This window comes from Pinus tabuliformis, chromosome 8 (genome assembly GCF_031772625.1).
Source record: "Pinus tabuliformis cultivar Carrire ecotype Pingquan chromosome 8, CPIR1, whole genome shotgun sequence".
Lineage (NCBI taxonomy): Eukaryota > Viridiplantae > Streptophyta > Pinopsida > Pinales > Pinaceae > Pinus > Pinus tabuliformis.
In genome coordinates, this window is record NC_142294.1 from 1,037,136,825 (window position 1) to 1,037,159,545 (window position 22,721).

At 42.0% G+C, this 22,721-nt stretch overlaps 1 pseudogene; it reads left to right on the plus strand.

The window, feature by feature from the left end:
• Positions 1-3,876: 3,876 nt before the first annotated feature.
• On the plus strand, positions 3,877-4,901 carry LOC149238903 (putative serine/threonine-protein kinase PBL8 pseudogene; annotated as a pseudogene).
• Positions 4,902-22,721: the final 17,820 nt, after the last annotated feature.

Here is a 22,721-nt window from a genome sequence, read left to right on the forward strand (position 1 = left end):
GATGCTGAAATACTATTTCTTTCTCACCCTTATCTTTGTTGATTACTTCATTTTGTTTCTCTTCATTGACCTTTTGCTACTGTGTACGCTGCTTAGAAGAACTTGCTATTTTTTCTTTTCCTTTATTAAGAACTACTCTAAAATTCTTAGAAATTTCTGTTACATCATCTACTTCTACAAGTTGAATATCTACATAATTCAATCCACTATCAGAGTACAAAACAAAGGAATCTAAATCAGTATGTACAACATTTATTGGATGATTCACAGGCTTCTCTTTACTAGTGATCATGTACTTCATTTTCTTTTCCCAGTACAACTTCCTCAATTGACCGAAAACAAGGATGGTAGCATAATAGAAGTGAAGTTGCAAAGTGATTTTGAGTTTAGCACCCCATGATCTAGGTAAGAGCATACCAAATCGAGGTGGTATATCAGCAACTACCACATCCATCAAGACATTTTTGGTTGGGATTTGATCTAAAGAAACCACCAAATCTTTGATGAGACCAATGCAACAAACTCTACTGGAGTCAAAGGAGTACAAATCATGATATTTTCAGGTGATATCCAAGCCCAAATTCTCCATAATGGCTTTAGGAATCAAATTGTGGGAAGCTCCGGAATCTAACATAGCATTACGGAGAATATACTCATGCAACCTAAGACTCAGATAAAAGGGAGGGACTTCACTATCTTTAGGCTGACCTTCTATGGCTAGACCAAAAATGATTTCAAGATGATCATCCTCGACATTCACCATGTCTAACAAAGGATCTATTTGCAATAATCTAGATACATGGTGTTTATAAGTGCTATTCTTAACAAGCTTAGTCAAAGGAATGGACACTTTTAATTTAGCAATTTCACTTTTTAAATTAACTTATGAAACTTTTTCTACCTCTTTGACATCAATGTCCTTCTTATCTTCTTGCTTTTTCGTTGTACTATCTTTTTGCTGATTGTTCTTCTAATTTGCAATGATACTTGTTGATGGTACCTTGTTGGGATTCGGATCAGCAAACTCTTTCCCTTTCTTCTGAATGTTTGAGGAATAATTCTTGGATTGTACATCTTTTCTCTTCTAAATGGGATTGACCGGTACATCTCTGCTCCTCAAAGAGTACTGCCTCTGTTGTGCAGTCAAAGCATTCATATAACCATGCTGATAATCATCAGATTCAACCTCTAAAACCACATGATTTTCTAAGATGTAATCTTCATCCCTTTGAACGTATGGAACTTCCACGTATTCTTCATCTTCGGTTAGAAATATAGACATACCACCAATAGTGAAAAAGTGATTTGTTTCAATTACCGGATCTTCGTCAACTTCTTCTTCCAGTCCTTGAACATAATTATGCTGTAAGGGAGTTATGATATGTTGTTGTTGGGCGAGTTGCTCTAGTGCCTTTTGTTCTCTTTGCTTGATTCAAAATTGAGGCTGCTACTTTCCTCTAAAACTTGGATTTTGGATTGGTGTTTCAGGTCTATCTGTGATGGTTAACCAGTCAACCATCCTCTCCACTTTTTGAATTAATGTATCCATCGTTACATCTAAAGTAGATCCTTCTTCTTTTATGGTCACTCTTTTCTCAGATATCATTCTTGCTCTTTTGGCCAGCAATTTTTCTTCTACACTCACCACATTCTTTTGCATGTCTTCTAGTGTGGTAGGATCACATTCTCGCAACTGATATGCCATATCAACATCGAAACCATCTGGAAACTTGAGCAAAGCCAATCCATCTGGTGATTTAATGTTTTCAGGAATAGCATTTTATACTGCATTAAACCTCACACAATAGTCTTGCACACTCTCGCCAACATTTCTCTTGATGTTCTCATACCCGGACAAAATCTAAAGTGGATTCTTCTTAACCTCCCACCAATCCAGTAATTGCCTATGGAGGATTGGTAAAGTGGTGATAGAAGCTGCTGGTAAATCCCTGAACCATTTTTGAACTTCACCTCCAAAGCTTTGTACAAGCAATCTCATCGTCACACCTTCAATCTCTACTTCATGGAGGTCAAAGAAATAATTTATTTTATCAACATTTTGTTGAGCTGTAATGGATTGAGTAGCATCAAAGAAAGGTATATTAGTTTGATAATCAGTGGGCATAGCACCAAGATTCTGAGGTAAAACAAGGGGTGCATACTGGGCAACCATAACTCGAGGTGGATTTAAAGCAAGGATTGGGCTACTAGGAGTTGATGGAGTAGTTGATACAGAACTGGGAGTAATAGGTGATTGATGGGGAATGATAAGTTGATGGGTAAGTACAAGTATAAATGGAGGCAGGGAATGAAATTCAGAGGTTGAAGGGAATAATGATGAACTAAGGGTAGTGGACACTAGTTCATAAAGCTCAGGGATCTTAGCAGTAGTGAGGGATGATTGAGGAGAATTTAGGATATACTCATCAATTGACCGATTTACCTTTGGGACTTTGAGATCCGCAATAAACTCGGGATCTATAACTTTGTCATCAAGTGCGATTTCAGACCTGGTTCTAAATAGGGAAAGGTCAAATGATAGATCGAAAGGGAGGTATTCTAAAAACAACCACTCATCAGGGCAGGAATCTACTTTTATTAAAGGTGTGTGACTGACTGAAAATTCTTGTCTTTTGAGTCTTCTTGAAATCTGATTAGGATTATCCAATACTGGGGTAGGGTTTGGATCTAGATTGGCCCTAGTGTACTTTCTCAAAGCTAGTGTGCTCAAATTTTGAAGTTTTATATATTTCTTTACAACTTTCCAATTCAGCCTAGTAAATTCTAAAACTCATCATCCATAAGCTTAACAATTCAAATGAAAGATACTACCAGGGTGATTAGTCTTTTGTTCCCTAGTATGGTTGCCACTACGTTATCATTGGATTGAACCTCAGGCTAAAGGAAGGCAATGCTAGGGTAACCACAAACCACACTTAGCCAAGTAGCTAGCCCTACTAGGCCGGGAGAGGTCTCTCTCCATAAGGATATCAGCCAATATGACTGGATCAGGTAAGGGATATTAGGCTAGGTATAGAAGAACAATGTTTTGATTATATTTTGAAGGGGTTTTTCCAGCGTTAGAGTTAGTCTTCGTAGCCTATCACCAGGGATCAACATGAGCTCTTACTATGTTTGTTTTGGTTAGATTTTTTTCACATGATAATCAGTGAAAAACATTTCATAAGTTTATTCATCAGGAGTAGATCGAAAAGAGATTTCCAATGGTATATTACACTCCAAAAACCGGTTCTCGGATCAAAAGATATGACCGAATGAGTGATTGGCTCAAAGACCCTCCCATGCAGCAGTTCAGGTATTGAAATATCCAGAGGAAGCTAGGAAATGTCAGTGTCTGGTTTTGTGGCTGGACTGTGATAGAAAAGAAGAGAACATAGCATTTGAGGTCTTTTGTTGTGTTGCTAATCCTCATCTCAACATATGGCGAGCTCGTTTCTCTGCTTTGATTGAAAGAGATATCCTGTGCAGACAACACTGTACATCGTTGACAGGGATATTGTTGGTGAAAAGTTTACAGCTGCTGGTCTCATTTAGATGTTCATTTAGTATTTGCTGTCATCCTTACTTACTGTCATTCATCAGCTTGTGTCTATATGCCTACCTAAATTCGCTTAGAGAAGGAGCTTATTGGGTGGTGTTGTAAGCTTTTCCAAGAGAAAATCATGGAACTCTGTTGTGAGCATGTCACTGCATTACCATTCATCTACAAGTGTAAACGCAGATTTTGAGAGCCCATTTTCTTATATGCTAGACCCACTTTTGCAGTGACTGCAATAGTGTGCTATTGTGTGGTTGGTGCAACAGTGGAGCTTGGAGGTATGAACAGGGGAGGATGCATTTGGGTTGAAATTGATCATGGGAAACTGTGGTACAAGAGAGGAGTCTGTTGTCACCAGTATTGTTCCCATAGCTAAACCAGGCATGTTCCAGACACAGCCAGTACTATTAGCACAACAAGAACATCAACGCAAGAAAGAACAACAAGACCCATCTCCTGCAATAGGCAGAAAGCCCACCCTGGTTAAGAGACTATCCTTGTCTTCATCAGATCTAAGCAATCCATCAACTCCCAGGGATGTAGAAGACTTGAGACAGGACTCTGGATCCAACATGTTGGTTTTCACATTGTTTGAACTATAGGTCATCACCAAAAGTTTTTTTTTTTATTATATTTTTGGGGAACGAGGCTTTGGAACTGTATATAAAGGTTATGTAGATGAGAATGTCAGAGCAGGCCTCAAACCTCTGCCTGTTGCAGTGAAGGTTCTCAACAAAAATGGTTTTCAAGGCCACAGGGAATGGCTGACGGAAGTTATTTTTCTAGGACAGCTGAGTCATCCCCATTTGGTTAAACTGATAGGTTACTGTTGCGAGGACGACCATAGATTGATGGTTTATGAGTTCATGTTTCGTGGCAGTCTCGAGAATCATCTATTTCGGAAGGCATCTGTTCCTTTGCCTTGGTCTACAAGGATGATGATTGCACTTGGGGCTGCCAAAGGGCTTGCTTTTCTTCATGGAGCAGAGAAACTAGTTATCTATAGAGATTTCAGAACATCCAACATTTTATTGGATTCGGACTATACAACTAAGCTATCTAATTTTGGACTTGCAAAAGATGGACCACAGGGAGATGAAACTCATGTTTTGACACGGGTCATGGGGACATATGGTTATGCAGCTCCTGAATATGTTATGACTGGGCATTTGATGGCTAGAAGTGATGTCTACAGCTTTGGTGTAGTGCTCCTTGAGCTGTTTACTGGAAGACGGTCTGTGGATAAGACTAGACCAAACAGAGAACACAACCTGGTAGATTGGGCTCGTCCACTTTTAATGATAAGTGGAGGTTGCTGCAGATTATTGATCCTAGGCTGTAAGAACAGTATTCCATGAAAGGTGCCCAGAAAGCTTGTAGCTTGGCCTATCACTGCCTTAACCAAAATCCTAAGGCAAGGCCTCTCATGAGTGATGTTGTTGAAACATTGGAACCTCTACAAAATAGGAAGGATATGGCAAATGTTTCCTTAATGTATACTTTGAATAATGGGATAGATGTACTCTTACTTTTTTTTCCTTGGAGCATTTACATCACCTCAAGCATATTTTCCTCTGATCAAACTTGTATAAAAGATTTCTGCCTTCCGTCTGTGGGCAACAATTCTTGATCCTGGTGAAAGGAGCTTAAGTTCATCAATGATTGAAGCCCAGCATAGATGGGATGATCACAAGGGTGAAAGAATAGGGATTTATACTTGGAGAACTGTCTATCAGTAAAAAAATATTTTAGGTCATAGTATTGGTGCATGGTGTGCTAGAAGTATTGCAAAGAAGCGAGCAGAGGGTTTCATTGAGATGGGTTCTTTCTTTGACACTAACTCTGACAATTTGGCTCAGTATCCAAAACCAGTGTTGAGCCTTGCTGATGGGTTTGATGGCCAACTCAAAGTGGCTGCCATGGCAAAGCTTGCAGGTGAAATATATAGAATAGAACCTGAAATGGGGAATTTCAATACACATGCTGTCAAAACTGTTATTATCATTCCCGAAATGAACCATGCACAATTTAGCCATGACATCCCCAACAAATCAAGAGGTGCCCTTGATGCAAATATTCCAATTGAACAGGCTAGATCTGAGACTGCAGAATTTATTGCATCGTTTCTCACTGTGCATATTGAAGGATGGGTTGAAACAAGGCAGCTGGCATTTGAAAATTTGAGGAAAGGTGTAAAAAACAAATAAAAAACCATATGGCCTGTATAATACATTTTGGGAAGCACATAATGCTGGTGGTACTCCAACGCTTGCCTATTACTTTGGAAGAGAAGATAGTCAAAGTGGAAGTTGAAGTTGTTGATGACAATCTAACATACAATCTCCTTTTGGGATGAAGCTAGACATATGCCATGCGAGCCATGGCTTCATCTCTATTTCGTGTCATTCGTTTCCCTCATCAGGGGAAGATCGTCATAGTAGACTAGCTATCTTTCTTTGCTTCCTATTCCGAAGGCAACGTGCCCTTTGTGGAGCATACCTCGATCCCATGTGAAAGTGTGGGAGTTGGGCTCTTTAAAGATCCTGCCCTTATGGGTGTTTTTTCACTCCCACCTCCCAATGTCGCTCCTATCAATATGATTCCTGTTCACTCTAATCCTTGGGTTCTTCCCCCTGCCAAACAAATAGACTCATAGGGTGATGAGATGTCATTGAGTCCTACCGAGCTCAACTACATCGAAATTTTTACTGCATCGGCTCCATCTTCTGAATCTGCTCCTTCGAGTAGAGCTCTTAACTCATACGCTCATTCCCCTTGGCTTGGAGACAATGCCTCCTCAGACCCTCTAAAGGAAATATTTCCTTCTGATGAAGCCATTATTGAGACCATGTCTCTCGAGGAACCCCCTTGGTCTGATCATCACCATCATTCCTCATTTCTCCCTACCCAGCGGGAAATTATTACCCGTCTCGAGCAGTTTGCTCCTTCTCTCCCATCCGAACCCCTTCAAACACCCATTCAAGTTTATCAAGTGTCTTCTGAAGGGAACATGGGAAACATCACGCAAACCCATCCAATCGACATCTCTATTAAACCAGGGATTGTCGAGCACATCCATGTCGGAGTAACTTGTACTCAGGAGGAGATTCAGCTCTATACTGATCTTTTTCAAGAATTCTGTGATGTCTTTGCTTGGTCTTACAAAGAAATGCCCGACATCAATCCTAGCATCATGGTGCATGAGATACCTATGTATCCGGGTGCTAAGCCTGTTCGCCAGCATCTACACCCCATGTACCCCAAAAAGGTTGTGGTTATTAAAGCGGAAGTTGAAAAGCTTCTTAAGGGTGGTTTTATTTACCCCATCCCACTCATAGATTGGGTCTCCAATATCGTCCCTGTGACTAAAAAATAGGGCACTATCAGAGTCTGTGTTGATTACCGTGATATTAATCTAGCCTGTCCCAAAGATAACTTCCCCACACCCTTCATTGACCGGCTCATTGATGAGTGTGCTGGGAGTGAAATGTATTCATTCATGGATAGTTTTTCTGGTTATAACCAGATTAATATTGCACCCGACGATCAGCACAAGACTGCCTTTATCTGTTCGTGGGGAACTTTCGCCTACAAAAAGCTCCCTTTCGGTTTGAAAAATGCCGGTGCTACCTTCCAACGTGTAATGTCTTATGCATTCCATGATATTCGACACATTGTGCAACCTTACTTGGATGATCTACCAGCTCATTCAGCTAAATGCCAGGACCACCTTGCTCGCCTTCGTGAAATCTTTCTTCGCTGTCGACACTACTGCATTTAGCTTAATCCGCATAAGTGTATCTTCTGCGTCGAGTCAAGCAGACTTCTTGGGTTCATCTTCTCCTGAGAGGGATCCATTAGGATCCCCTTAAAGTCAATGTTATTTTGAATCTTCCTCCCCCTGCTTCTTTGCAACAATTGCAGAGTTTGCAAGGAAAAGCGAATTTTTTACGACGATTCATTCCGAACTATGCCGAAGTGGCCAAAGGTTTCACGCAGTTACTGAAGTGGGATACCCCTTTTCTTTAGGATGCCGCTGCTCAAGAGTCTTTCGAGCGCCACAAGGTTCTCCTTGTTTTTTCTCCATTGTTGCATCCTCCTAATTATCATTGCGACTACACTCTATATTTGGCCGCTGCCGATACCACTATTGGCATGGTTCTCGTTCAAGATGACGATGATGACACTAAGCATGTGATTTATTATATCAGCCACAATCTATTAGATACGGAAACTCGATACACTTATGTCGAGAAGTTGGAATTGGCCGCCGTTTGTGCCGTCCAAAATTTCCACCATTATATCTTGTTGCACACTACAATAGTGGTTTCTGATTGCAACCCAATGACGTACATCCTATCACGTCAACTTCTGGTGTGGCAAGTACTTGAAGTGGATTGTTATCCTCCAAGAGTTCAACTTGGAATTCACCACTGCCAAGTCTAATAAATCCCTTGTCTTTGCTGAGTTGCTATGCTCTCTGCCATCTCCTACCATGCCCTCTCGGTTAGAGGACCATATTCCAAACGAAACTCTATTCTTAATCAAAACCCTCAATCCCTAGTACGGGGATATCATTGTCTACCTGCAGACATCCTCTTTTCATCCCGATGTGTCTAAGGATGCTCGGTGACGGATTCATCATCAGTCTTAGCCCTATCGTATTATTGGGGACACCCTGTACCATCTCGACACTGAATCTGTTCTCTGCCGATGCTTAACATTCGAGGAAGCAAAGCAAGTTTTAAATGACTGCCATTCTAGCACCTGTGGTGGTCATATGTTCGGATATGCTACTGCTCAAAAGATCCTTCGTGCCGATTACTTTTGGCCCTCCATCTTCAAGGACTACATTCTTGCCATCCGCTCCTGTCACGAGTTCCATATCTACCAGCGGAAGATGCGTGCGCCTCCCACTCCATTGCACCCTGTTGTTACTGTCAGCCCTTTTGCAAAATGGGGCATTGATTATATGACGTTTAACCCTCACTCGGACAGGGGGAATGGGTATATCATCGTTGCCATTGATTACTTCACAAAATGGGTTGAGGCGATGCCCACACTATCTGAAGACAGTCACACAGTGGCACAATTTTTGTTTAATCATGTTATTTCATGGTTCGGAGTCCCTCAGGCTATTGTCACTGATCACGGTAAGCATTTCCGTAATCATATGATGACTGAGCTAACAACCCAGCTAGGCTTGCAGCATGATAGCTCGACTCCATACTATCCTTAGGCTAATGGCCACTTAGAAGCCATCAATAAGGTTTTAGTTATGATGCTTCAATGCACCGTTGGCATGCACAAGTCTAACTGGCACTTGATGTAGTTCTCTGCCCTATGGGCCTACCGAACTTCTATGAAGGATGCCACTGGTTTCACTCTGTTCCAATTAGTTTATGGACTGGAGGCTACCCTTCCCATCGAGGGCGAGATCCCTTCTTTGAAATTAGCCATCGAATTACTCCCCAACACTACTCCGGTAGAAGAATTCCTTCTTTACCTAGAACGGCTGGACAAGACTCGTCGACTAGCCTCTCTAACTATTGAAGCATAGAAGAAGAGAGTGAAAACTCACTGTGATCATACTGTCCATCCTCATTCTTTTGTTGAAGGATATTTAGTCTTACTCTACAATCAAGCGAATGATAAGTTGGGGGCAGGAAAATTCGAGCCCATGTGGCACGGGCCTTATATTGTAAATTGAGTTTTGCAAAAAGGGGCCTACGAGATGATTGATTATGAAGGGAATCCTCTGGATAAGCCCGGAAAAGGGCTTTACTTGAAAAAGTATTATGTGTGAATTTCATGCACTTTGATTTGTACATATGTGTGTTTTTAGCTGGTGCGTTGTGTGTGTGTTTGCAGGTTTTGGCTTGGTGTGCAGGCATGATTACCGCTTATTGTGTCTTTTGCTTCTTGTGCAGATGTCTAGTGCACCTTACGTTGGTTTCGCTGATGGTGCCTGTTGTAGTACTTGCAACTTGTCTTCTGCGGCATGGGTGATCTACGATCCTCATGGTGAGTTGATAGAGCTTCAAGATGTTTGTTTAGGTTGTACCACGAACAATGTTGCTGAATATAGTGATGTTATTGAGTTACTAGCTGAGGCAATCAATCTCAATATTCGTATATTGGTTGTGAACCTGGACTCTCAGCTTGTCGTCCACTAGCGCAATGGGCGATATTCCATCAGAGACCATCGGATTTTAAGGTTGTATTTACGTGTTAAATTGTTAGAAAGGAATTTTGATTTCATCACATATCAACATATTCCACGAAGATTAAACATGTTAACTGATGCATTAGCTAACCATGTATTAGACAGAAATTTGCGTAACATGTAATCAAAATAGCATACAAGAAACATGTTAAACACAATAATAAACCATAGGAATATATATATATATATATATATATATATATATATATATATATATATATATATATATATATATATATATCGTGTGGCGCACCGAGGCGCTAAAAAAATAAGTGTACATGTCCAAATAGAGTCTGTGTTCTCCATACATCCAAGACACATGTCTCTCAAAAAATCATTAGCAGGGAATAAAACCTAGGCATTTACTACGGTGGGTTATGCTCCCTATAGCATACCACCACTTGTGCCACCCACCTCAACAAGCGATGCACCCTAGGTTCCACTCCTACTGTGTGGATCTCGAACACTATGGGGATCTCCTCGATCCCCATGTAATCTGGAATCCCTACTATTAGGCCCTCAAGTTTCAGGGCCACTGTCTCCACCGTATCATAAGCTGGGGGAGCCAAGGCTAGTGCTATGATGCCCTGCGCATCCCTCCGTGCCTCTGGAGCCAGCCCGATGGGTCTCACTGGTCCTACATCTACATACCATAGCATTCGTCATTAGGACATATACATGAAAATATAAAAAACATCATAAAAATAAAATGCGGAAATATGTGGTCAAGTGTCTTACCACCATCATCCCACTTCTCCAGCGGGAAGTTGCATGCCAAGATCTCCACGGAAGTCCATGCTAGCATATGGAAAATCCTTAACGAAGATAATCTGGCGCTCCAGCCACTCTCGAAATAGTGTCCCCCATGACAGTGGTTGTCCGCCACCTTCTTGTGGCATGACATGTGCCCACCGTGTGGCTCTGGGCTCACATGGTCTGGGCAAATCCAAATCCATGTCTTGTAACTACAGTGCCGAAACCTACTCCAGAATGAGTGGGACTAAGATGGACCCATAGCCAAACTGCTTTGTCTCTCCTCGACGGTAGTTGGTAAGTTTCCTCTTCATGTTTGCCATCACCATTTCTGCCTAGTTAAACATGGTTGGATTGAGACATTCGAGAGCCAGCCAAAGATGGGTCTTCGAAGCCTCATGTTGGGCTTGAGATCCTGTTGCCCATGTCACCATGAATATCATAGTATGAAGGAATACATCCTCCACTCTCGGGATTTCCACCTTCCTGCTCCTTGTTTTGCATGCCCGTGGGCACACTTGAGCCATCAACATCTCTAAAGAATCGCCCCCGAGTCATTGCCCCTCCATAATGGGCCTCTCACCACGATGGGACAGCTCGATCAAAAAATATATGTCTATAACGTCAAACTTGATATCTCGGCCTCAGATGATGTATTTCCCATCTGTGGGATTCCAGGGTCGGATCAGTAGCTCTAGTAAATCAGGTTGTGATCGAAGGTGCAGAGTAAGGAAGAATTTGAGCAATCTGCATGCTCGTAATGCATTTTGGCATCCCACATCAGTGAAATCTTCCACATCATTGTCATCATGCATTCGTTATTGCCAGACAAACACCATTATGGCTTGCATGAAGAGAAAAAATGAATTAGCACTTCATTTGCAAAATTCAACGCGTAATTTGCATAAAAATATAATTCTGCGTCATCATCGCATCTGTTTTTAAAACAGACGCGATGACGTGAGGTTGCTAGTTCTATTTTTTTGCGGTCATCACAGAAGTACATCACTTTCCTGTGATGATTGGAGCACGTTATGTGTGAATTTTTCGATCATCGCAGACCCGAGCGGTATACCCGTGATGACCGAGAGGCGGAGCCCGGTCCAAAAATCCACCTAAACTAACACGTCTAACATTCAAAATGCATGAAAACGATATTGAATTGGAGCTCAGGATGAATTCTACCTACCTGGACGGAGTTTCGGGATGAACAGTGGACGAATGGGGCTGAAATTAGCTTGCCAACTTTGGTGCTCCAAAATGCTCCACAGTGGATTGAACAGTAACAATGGTAAAAAATTAATGGATTAACCCCTTTTTATAGTAATTTTTGAAAATAAAAAAATTATATTTTATTAATGCGGGTTCTTTCTCATTTTTTGTCACATGGTAAGTCAAAATTTGGCTTTTTAACTATGTTTCTATGTATATTATTCATTTTATATCGAATGGGTTTACATTTGACGTGCTTTATGTAGAGCTACAGGTAGCAGAATTATGTCAGCTTCAGTTGATCCGAAAAGTCTTCTTTAACGCTCTTTTCCTACTTGAAAAAGAAAATATAGCCGATTTTTCCATCTTGACTCATTAAAAGAAGTAAGGGGTGGTCACCTTTAAGCTCTTTCTCGACCGTGTAAAAACGAAAAGATTATCGGGCCTTTGTTGTTTCAAGCTTGTTATTGGTTATGAAATGACATGATTCTGATCGTTTTTCTACTTTTTCAGGTCGAAGTCACTAATCACGAAAAGTACTTCTCGATCATAATGATCGGGTGGTTCTTTCGAGTATCGTTTTAAACTTTTTCGGGTTCGAGAGACACAAATCTACGAAAAAAGACCCCCCTAGAGTTTTCTTTTCCGTGTCTTTTTTAATCTCTCTAAATGTCATGAAAAAGACTCTGAGTTTCACATGTGTCGGACTCGTTAAACCCTAACGGCATTGGACTCGTCACCATGATGAGACTCTAGCTTCTCCTTCCTAGGGCTCATTAAATTATTACTAGGTTGGACTCGATAGCAGGTTTATCATTGATTATCTATGGCAGCTAGTCACTCTTGAACATCGACACTTTTGATTGTTGTCGGGTTGGGGCGTCCACACATCATCATTTTGCCTTCTGTGGGTTTGGATTACCATTCAGCCTCATTCCATCTAATTCATGTCGTCTCCATCGTGCCTTTGATCCTTTGGTACTTGAATGATGCCACCCTCCGGAGTCGTGGTGCCGACATGTTCAAGAGTATAATCCTTCTGTAGTTTACACCCTCGCCTTCTCCTCTGATACTCTGTTTCACCGTCTACCGCTTTTTCCTTAGCTCGTGTCGTTGATTGGGGAAAGATTATGGCCCTCCTGCGATGGGTCGTCTCTTGTCGACATCAGCTCATTATCCAGGAGATTGACCTAGAGATCCCCTTTGGTACCTTAGAGCTTGCACGCCTCAATGGCAAGTTCTTCACCCCTGATGGTTGACTTTCATCATTGGTCATCGATTGGGTGATTCCATGAGTGTTTGACTTCAACTCCCTTTTCACACTTCATGGATTGTGCTAGACAGTACCTTGAGAACCACTGGCATTATTGGTGGCTTCTCTCACGCTTGTTAACAGTTTTCATCATTGACCTGTAATCAAGCGATTTCCTATCATGCTCAACCTCAGCACATCTATTCGCATGTTAGAATTTGTACTATGATCGGATGGGTTCAAGACCCTGAACTCAGATTACCTATGTTCGGGCTGCGTGGATTGGTTTATGATTACATGACTCATTGATGGATGGCTGCGACCATACCTTTGTCATTATCATGGCCTCATTAGCTGGATGGTTGTGTCCATACCACAGACCTATTTCGTATGTCTTTTGGCTGGTTGCGCCCATGCCTAGACTACATGTGCTTCATTATCAGAGATATCAGTTGTACTTGTGCGCAGGTTCTTCCAGATGGTGTTCTAGCTCAGTCAGTGTCATAAATCATTTCACCCCTCCCACTCTCTCCGGCTTCATACTTTAGGAGGCATTTGTTACACAGTAATTTTTCAATGTCTTCCCTCCAGTCTTTCTACTGTGTCATGTGTCCAATTCAAACATGCTCATATTAGACAAATTCTCTCTGACGTTGCCAAATGACCCACTTTTCCTAAGTTATCTTCCTCATCACGACTATGGATTAAATATACGCACTGAAGGGCGCTCATAAACAGTCCAGAAGCGCTACCATCACGGAAGTAAACCTGATTCCCGCGATGGTCTGATTTCATGTCGCAACGTGAGGTTTATTGTAATCTATAGCAATGATCTGACTAGCTACATTACTCAATAGCGATTTCAGCGCTAAAGATCATTTATGCCCCCACGATGATCCAGATTGGGCGAATTTGTTCCAACAGTCGGCCTTCCAGATGACTCCAGACCTGGTTTGTTATAGACATTTTTGTGCCTTACAGCATGAAGCATGAAATGTCGATAATCCAAGGGATCCAAAGTCCCTAAACATGTTGTTCCTACCCCTAGAGGAACAAGGTCAGCAAACCACAGCAATGAAAATCAGTTCACCTGAAAACACTCAAAAACAAGCTATTTCTGGATCATGTCAGCTGCTCCACTGAGCATCTGCACTGAATGTCAACTGCTCCACTCTGTACCTGCGCTGAATGTCAAAAGAAATGAAGGCTACCTACGCTGGGCGATATTGGCCAAGTGGCACAGTCATTCTGCAAGGTGTCAAATGCCCGGGAAGCTTCCAAAATGACACTTGGATCAGGGAATTCACCTTGTGATGAGTAAGAGGATCTAGATCTCCAAGTGGAAGCAAGAAACTCCAAGTGGACTCAAGAACTGAAGTATAACTGAAGTGGGAGAGGACACTAGTCAGCTTCATGCCAGCCTCAAGCTGACTCATCCTTTCTCCAAAACTCCTATATATAGAGCTCTCTCATGAGGTCTAGGGAGGCTGGAATCTTGTGAATGTAAGGAAGTGCTGTTGGTTTGTGCATAGAACTATTGGGTGATTGCTTTGAAGGAGGTGAAGAGGAGATTTATTTCTGCTGGGAGGTGTTGCTGGATTGGGCCTCTTATGGTTGTAACACTCTCAGAACTTTACTTCTTCCATTAATAAAGCATTTGAGGTTCTTCTATATGCATGTGTCTCTGTGGCGTATTGATGCTTGTATATTTGATTTATTCTAATCCTTGAATCAATTATGGATGTATGCTTCTTGTAGTTTCCTTTTCTTGTGCTTTTGCAGGATCTTTGTGTATCTGGGCCAGTGAAAGAGCAAGGAGCTGGGAGCAAGCAGCAAAGAGGGAAGATTGGATCAACCATTAGCGGAAGACAACGGTTAGTGGATCCCTTTCTCCTCTCTCTTACATCTCATAAAGTAATCTTGAATAAGCTTTGCATTCGGTTGTTGTTGAGGTACTATCACCCTTAGAGTGGGATAGGGTCATTCCGTATTGGATACTTTTCCCAACAACAAATTGGCGACTCCGCTGGGGAACGTATCTTGTTGGTTGTTTGTGTTTTTGCTATTCATTTCATAAACACAGGGAGTACCGAATCGAACTGCATTTGGATCCTTCAAATGCAAAGTAGAGGGCAGCTACTCTAGCTCAGTTTCTGGGCAAGTTTATGATTTGAAGAGCTGATCCACAAGGACTCTAATAAGCTCTTAGTGATAGCTTTTCATCCTCCTTGTCATCCCTTAGTGTGTCCTTGACTGATAGCTTCTGATTTGAGCAAAAAATGTGAATTTTTTAGCAATCTGTGACCCGGAAACCAAGAGAAACGAAAGTTTCGTTCTTCAATGCAGGCTGCACAAAGGCTGTCTGCATTTCAGCGCAGTTCCCGAAGGGGCTACCTGCACTGAAGGTCAAACAGACAGTGTCCCACCTGCGCTGGACTAGTCTTGCCTTGTGCTACTGGGGTTTCCTGCTGTTTCTTGCCCTGTTTTCACTCTTGTTTTTGCTGCCTGTTACCAGTCAATGTGCCTATCTGAAACCAACTTTCCTTGTCACTATTCCACCTCGGTTATATAAAGAAACTGTGTTTGTTCTTTGTGTATTTCTTGTATCATTTACAGTTTCCCATAACGAAAGTGAACTAGTCTTGTTGTGGCCTCTTAGATCTAGAACTGTGATAAAGTGTCGTATTGATCTTAAGAGTTAGTTTGTTTGTTGTTCATAGCTGATTGAGCTTTTGCTTTCGTCATTTGGTTTGAATTTATATATTTCTAGTGTCGAAACAAGTAAATCTTAAGGTGTCTTTTGATTTTGGACAAGCTTGTTTGCTTTCACTTGAAATTGAATTCAAAATTATACAACAGCTTTCTTTTTGCATTGCGCCAACATTAAGAAAGAGAAAAGAAATACTTGCATTGTGCATGTGCATTATGACAGCTTGCATGTTGATTTAGGAAAAAATGCATTAGTGTGTGCTCTATGATATGTGTGAAAAGATGTTATCTTTCTTTTCCCTCAGTAGTTAAGATTTTCAAAGTTGAAAGATTGAAAAGCTTGCTTATCATCTTAGACTGCATTTAGGAGTGTTATCATACATCTCGTGGTGATCCATAAAGGCAAACTGCTAAACAAGATCAACCTTAAAATAAATTGAATTTACATAACAACGCATTGAAACATAACGCAAAAACATAGAGGTCTAAGCTAGAGACGTGTTCCGGCGTCGTTAAACGTGATATCTTAGCGTTGAGTGGTTGGGTGATTCCTCCATGGTGAAGCGATAAGTATCAATACGGACTTGTGCTCCCATGTACCGTCGCATATATATTGGGAGACCCCTATAGGAATAAAGCCTTTATCCAATAGGAAACCGTGTCGGCCGCCCTACTGATCGCAATGCAGTGAACACAGCATTCACGAAGATCGACCACTCGTACCGTAAAACGTATTCTGTGGTTTTGCGAAAAGTTTGGCACACCCTCTGCCTAGAACTCCAGAGCAGTTTCTTTTGGCCTTTTTCAAACTCTATAACTGAAAAAGTCCATCCGAGCATTTGTCACTTCGGGCTCGTTAAAACATCGAAGGAGACTAGAGTCATCTTTAGCTTTTTCTCGACTCTTAAAAAGTGAAAAAGCAAGTTGTGTCTAAAGCGTCGTTATAAAATTTATTTTAAACGGAACATAATCACCTCCTATTCCCGCGTTGATCTTAGGTTGAGAACATGGAACGCCCCAACCAAGGAATTCCACATGATGGAAATCCTAGTCCTTTCTCCTCTTGGGGAGAAGTTGGTGCGCCCCACATGGCCACATTGTCACTTCCAGGACTGACAATTGGCCTACCTATTTGGCTATTCTCAACCAATGTAGTTCAGAACACCATGGTTCCTGAACAATCGAGTCAACAGTTAGATCAGTCTAGAGCTGCCCACCAGCCTTCTACTTCTTATAACTCTTCATCCAATCCTTCATCTTCGCAAGGTAGAGCCGGCAAAAGCCAAGCTCCCATGGAGAAGAAGGAGAAGAAGAAGAAAGAGAAGAAGAAGAAGGAGCCTAAGGCGACTGGGGGCAAGAAAAAGACATCTGACAAAAATCCACACACAGCACAGACCGGGCCTAAATCACCATGTGTCATATGTAGAGGAGACCACTTCCACAGAGATTGTCCCTGTATTCCCCGGATACTAAGGGACTGGTCCCCTCGTTTGCACAATTCGGGAGCATCGACCTCTGATAGCCATGTTGATTGCTTACCGTCAACCAGCGAAAGTGAAGGTTCAAGACAAAGAGGGAGAGCAAGATCCCCCTGCAGACTGTGTGAAGGCGATCACACCATCCACCGTTGTCCCTTCTTAGATGAAGCGAAGAGAGTTTTGGAAGATCGCCCGGTTTCACCGTTGAGACTTCCTCCTAGATACAAAAAACTCGTGCCAAGTCCTTCGTTGGTTGAAAATACAGCTGGCCTGCTCAAGTGGTCAGCTGAAGCGTCAGTCATTGAAAATGAACCTACTGAATCCAGACCAGACGAAAGTCTAAAGGTCGATACGGCAGTTGACCCGGTTCTTCCTTCAGAGGTTTCATCCTCAAATGACACCGTCACTGAAGATTCATCTTCAAATGACACCCTCACTGAAGAGAATAAGGATGACACCATCCAGATTCTTTTCATCAACACCGACTCTGATGAGCATCAGGGCAATGTGCCCATTCCTTTATCGCAGGAAGGAACATCGTCAAGGTCATATCCGGCCGTGTATTCGGTCCCACCACCAAGCAACCTGGTTGTGTCCTTTGATTGGAACCAACTAGGCAGACCCCGGTTACCAGCCAGTATACCATTTAGAATCATAGTCCAAATTTACAGGATGGTAATGGCTGGAACTATCATTGATGAGGGGGCATCTGTGAGTATCCTTTCCTCTATTGCTTGGAAAGCACTGGGTTCCCCAGAGCTTTTGCCTGAGATAAGAAATCTCTCGGGTTTTGATAAAGGAACCAGTCGACCATTAGGGATCCTCCCCAATGTACCTGTTACATTGAAAGGGAAGACCGTTCAGATGAATGTGATGGTTGTTCAAGGACCCTTGGATTATAACCTACTCCTTGGACGAGACTATATATATTGCATGGGAGCTATAGTCTCCTCACTCTTTAGAGTAATGTGTTTTCCACACGAAGGAAGAATGGTCAAGCTCGTAGACCAACTTTCATTTCCGGGATCACGCATTGCAAATAGTCAAATACCAACCCTGAATGGCCTATTCACCCAAGAAATGTCTCCACCCCCAGTCCTCCTTCCCAATGAGTGCGAGTGATTCGAAAATATGGGACTGGAACCCAGGGGGCATGCATCCTGGTCTGCTTCGGGCAGAAGAAACCTTGGGTATAAAGTAGAATTTCCGCGAAGGAATATGACTAGTCCGTACCCCGTCCGTGGAAGGAAGAGGGTTTGTTCTAGAACATGATTCTTTTGATAAGGTTACTTGTCTGACAAAGGTCATTCACCATTGTCTACTTTGGTAGAAAGTGCCGAGGAAGTGTTTTCGTTTGATGGTGTTAACAAAACAATCTTTGGGTAACCAGGAAGAGGCAAGCCTCACCCTTTAAAACAAATGTTTTATCGGATAAGTAGGGGCAGCCTTGAAATTATACTTTATACCTGGGGGCATGCAAACCTTTTGGAGTGCAAGCTAGGGGCGGTTATTTATCTGTTTTTGAGATTAACCGTTTCCGAACTTGCATAAAGAAAGGATGAGATGGAGCATAGCTTATGTGAGGTGCAAGCTCTATAAAAATTGGAATCTTGCAGGAAGACATTTCTTATCTTATGACCGGTATATCGAGTAGTTTTACTGCGAAATTTATGCTCGTTAAAAAATAGAAAAGCGAGATCCGAGCAGTTTTAGCGTCATAGTTCATGCTCGTTAAAAAATAAACATAAGCTTTTGAGCAAGTTTAAGCTTGTTAAAAAATGAACTTCCCGGTAAATAACCATTAAGAATGTACCCTGATCAACCGTAAAAAGACCTTGGTCGTGTTTTGCTGCAGCCATCACCTCCACCGTTCATTTGGCCGATCGTTTACCTCCATATGATTGTTTACCCATTTTGAGGAACAGCTGCGAAGAGTGATTCCACCTAGCCATCCTTGTGACACTGCCGTGATTGGAAAATTCCAACCTGTACCTGGGATCTGCTGCTATCCCTGTTTATCACTCGTTCCTCAAAAGACGAGTCTTCTTTGAGCTCTTTTCTCCTGACTCGTAAAATATGAAAAGTTTGCCGAGTTTTGGCCTTCCAGCTCATTAAAGTGACCGGAAGAGCTATCCATCCTCTAGATTTTAATCTTTTTGGACCGGAGGGATTATTACACAAAAAGGTCGAGCGCTTGTTTTATTCGGCTCGTTAAAGTAATCGAAAACTCATCCCTTCTGTATTGTTTTATACTTTTTCGGACTTAAGGGATTAGATGACGAAAAAGGAATTTTGGAGTTAACTTTCTGTACCTTTTCAGACTCTCTAAAAATGAAAAGGACCGAGTTTTCCTTGTCGTTAGACTCGTTAAAATGATTAAATAGCGACAAACTTGTCTTTAGACGAGAACGAGTTTCCCTATCGCTAAGCTCGTTAAAACATAGCGATGGGCTTGCCCGAAGGACAGGTTATAGAACAAGCATATGTTATCCTCCTCAAGCTTGACAAAAATAAAGAGGTACTGGTCAGAAATGACTGGGGAAAAATTGGGAGAACCTCAAAGCTTTAATGGTAGCAAGTCGCTCTTGAACATGACACTTTGTCCTCCGTATCACATCGAGTTGGGTTGTTTCATTCACCAGTCTCATCACCCTGGTCCTCGCCAAACCATCCACATTTGGGGTAATGCTACCGATCCATCACTTCAGTGTCGTTATATGTTCAAGAGATGTGTTCAGAAAGAGTCAACCGTGTCCCATCCACTGCCATACATTATCCTTCATCCACCCATGATCGCCACCCTGAATCATATTTCACAGATTGTTTTCACCTCCACTAAAATCATTAGCTCCGTTCCGTGTCACTGATGTGGGTTTCATTAAGGCCCTCCTTTGACGGATCGCTTCTTGTTGAATTCAGCTCATTATCCAAGAAGTTGATCTAGGAACAACCCCCTCAGTACTTTGAAGCTTGCATGCCTCAATGGCAAGTTTCTCACTTCCGGCGACAGGTATACATCAATGACCTTCGACCAGAAGATTTTGCGTGGTGTTCGACACCAAGTCCTTTATTCACACCACATGAATTGTACTGCAGTACCTTGAGGGTCATTGTCATTATTGGTGATTCCTCTCGCGCTTGTTAACGGTTTACATTATTGACCGGTAATCAAGCGATGTCTTTCCATGTTCGACTTCAACGCAATTCTCGCATGGATCGACTTGTACTTAGAGTGAAGATCGAACGAGTTTGAAGACCCCGGATCTAGTTTCATCCATCCGGGCTGCGATATATATTCAGGAAATATAAAAACATTTGTTATGTACATCATTGCAGCAGATGATCATCCTACCCAAATGATGATAATTTTAGCAGAGAATTATCAGTCTACCATCAGACGATCGTCTGTTCTATGTACCAAAATGAATTTATAAAGCTGAGCATGGGAATGCCCGCCTCAGCTAGATCATGAAAGCAGAATGAAAAATAATGTATTGTATTGTATTTTATTACAGGGCACCTCTCAGCGATTGAATGAACTTCGGATCCTCCTGATAAAGCATTTCACCCGATAAACGACCTCATACTTTAGGGGGCAACTGTTATAGACATTTTTGTGCCTTATAGCATGAAGCATGAAATGTCGATAATCCAAGGGATCCAAATTCCCTAAACATGTTGTTCCTACCCCTAGAGGAGCAAGGTCAGCAAAACACAGCACTGAAAATCAGTTCTCCACCTGAAAACACTCAAAAACAAGCTATTGCTGGATCATGTCAGCTGCTCCACTAAGCATCTGCGCTGAATGTCAACTGCACCACTCTGTACCTGCGCTGAATGTCAAAAGCAATGAAGGCTACCTACGCTGGGCGAGATTGGCCAAGTGGCACAGTCATTCTGCAAGGTGTCAAATGCCCAGGAAGCTTCCAAAATGACACTTGGATCAGGGAATTCGCCTTGTGATGAGTAAGAGGATCTAGATCTCCAAGTGGAAGCAAGAAACTCCAAGTGGACTCAAGAACTGAAGTATAACTGAAGTGGGAGAGGACACTAGTCAGCTTCATGCCAGCCTCAAGCTGACTCATCCTTTCTCCAAAACTCCTATATATAGAGCTCTCTCATGAGGTCTAGGGAGGCTGGAATCTTGTGAATGTAAGGAAGTGCTGTTGGTTTGTGCATAGAACTATTGGGTGATTACTTTGAAGGAGGTGAAGAGGAGATTTCTTTCTGCTGGGAGGTGTTGCTGGATTGGGCCTCTTATGGTTGTAACACTCTCAGAACTTTACTTCTTCCATTAATAAAGCATTTGAGGTTCTTCTATATGCATGTGTCTCTGTGGCGTATTGATGCTTGTATATTTGATTTATTCTAATCCTTGAATCAATTATGGATGTATGCTTCTTGTAGTTTCCTTTTCTTGTGCTTTTGCAGGATCTTTGTGTAGCTGGGCCAGTGAAAGAGCAAGGAGTTGGGAGCAAGCAGCAAAGAGGGAATATTGGATCAACCATTAGCGGAAGACAATGGTTAGTGGATCCCTTTCTCCTCTCTCTTACATCTCATAAAGAAGTAATCTTGAATAAGCTTTGCATTCGGTTGTTGCTGAGGTACTATCACCCTTCGAGTGGGATAGGGTCATTCCGTATTGGATACTTTTCCCAACAACATGGTTGTTGGCATAGTTTGTATCGCCCTCCTTTCTCTGGCATGGATGTTCCGTCATTTGTGCTACCTTCCTTGGAGATAAGCTCACTCTTCCACCTTTCATGGAGAATCCTTCTCCTATTTAAGTTCTCACCATTGCTATGCACTGCTAGTTTTTGGATAGTTTTCTGATAGTTGGCTAGTTGAGTAGTGTTGTTAGTGCTTGTGAGTTTGCTAGATAGCTGGCGTGAGTGTGACAAGTGTGGGATTGTTGATAGCTTGTGGAAGGTTGTGAAGTGCCCTTAATCTTGTGTAAAAATTACGAGTGAGAGAGACTTGTGTATTGGAAGATCCATCTTCAAAGAGTGAATGCTTGAAGAATAGGCTGGCTAGATCCCTCTGAGAAGGCTTGTGACGTCAAGACTTTGGTTGTAAGCTTACTCTTATTTCATTATTAATACAATCAATGATGTTTTCCTATGTCTTGTATGTAATGTACTTGATATCTCATGACTTCTTGACTTTGTGAGTAAATAGATCATGTTGATCACTCATCAGGAGAAGGAAGCGGACATTGGAGCAGCGCAACGGAACTCCATTGACCACCGGTTGAGGTAGGCCTCCAACTATGACTATTTAAGGAAAGCTATTGTTGATCTATCCTTGTTTGTGACTAGACCCACTCTAGGGCTAGAGGGGTTGCCTCTGTCCACAGAGGGAACACTTTCCTGCATCACAAATTGGCGACTCTGCTTTGGAAATTTGGCCTTTGTTATTTTCTTGTTTACTCTTGTCTTGATTTTTTGGTTTGGTCTATTTTGAAGTTTTGGGGATTAGTTATCAGTCTTCTACGTTTCCTAGGTTGATCTGGGAAATACCTCCATTTGATTG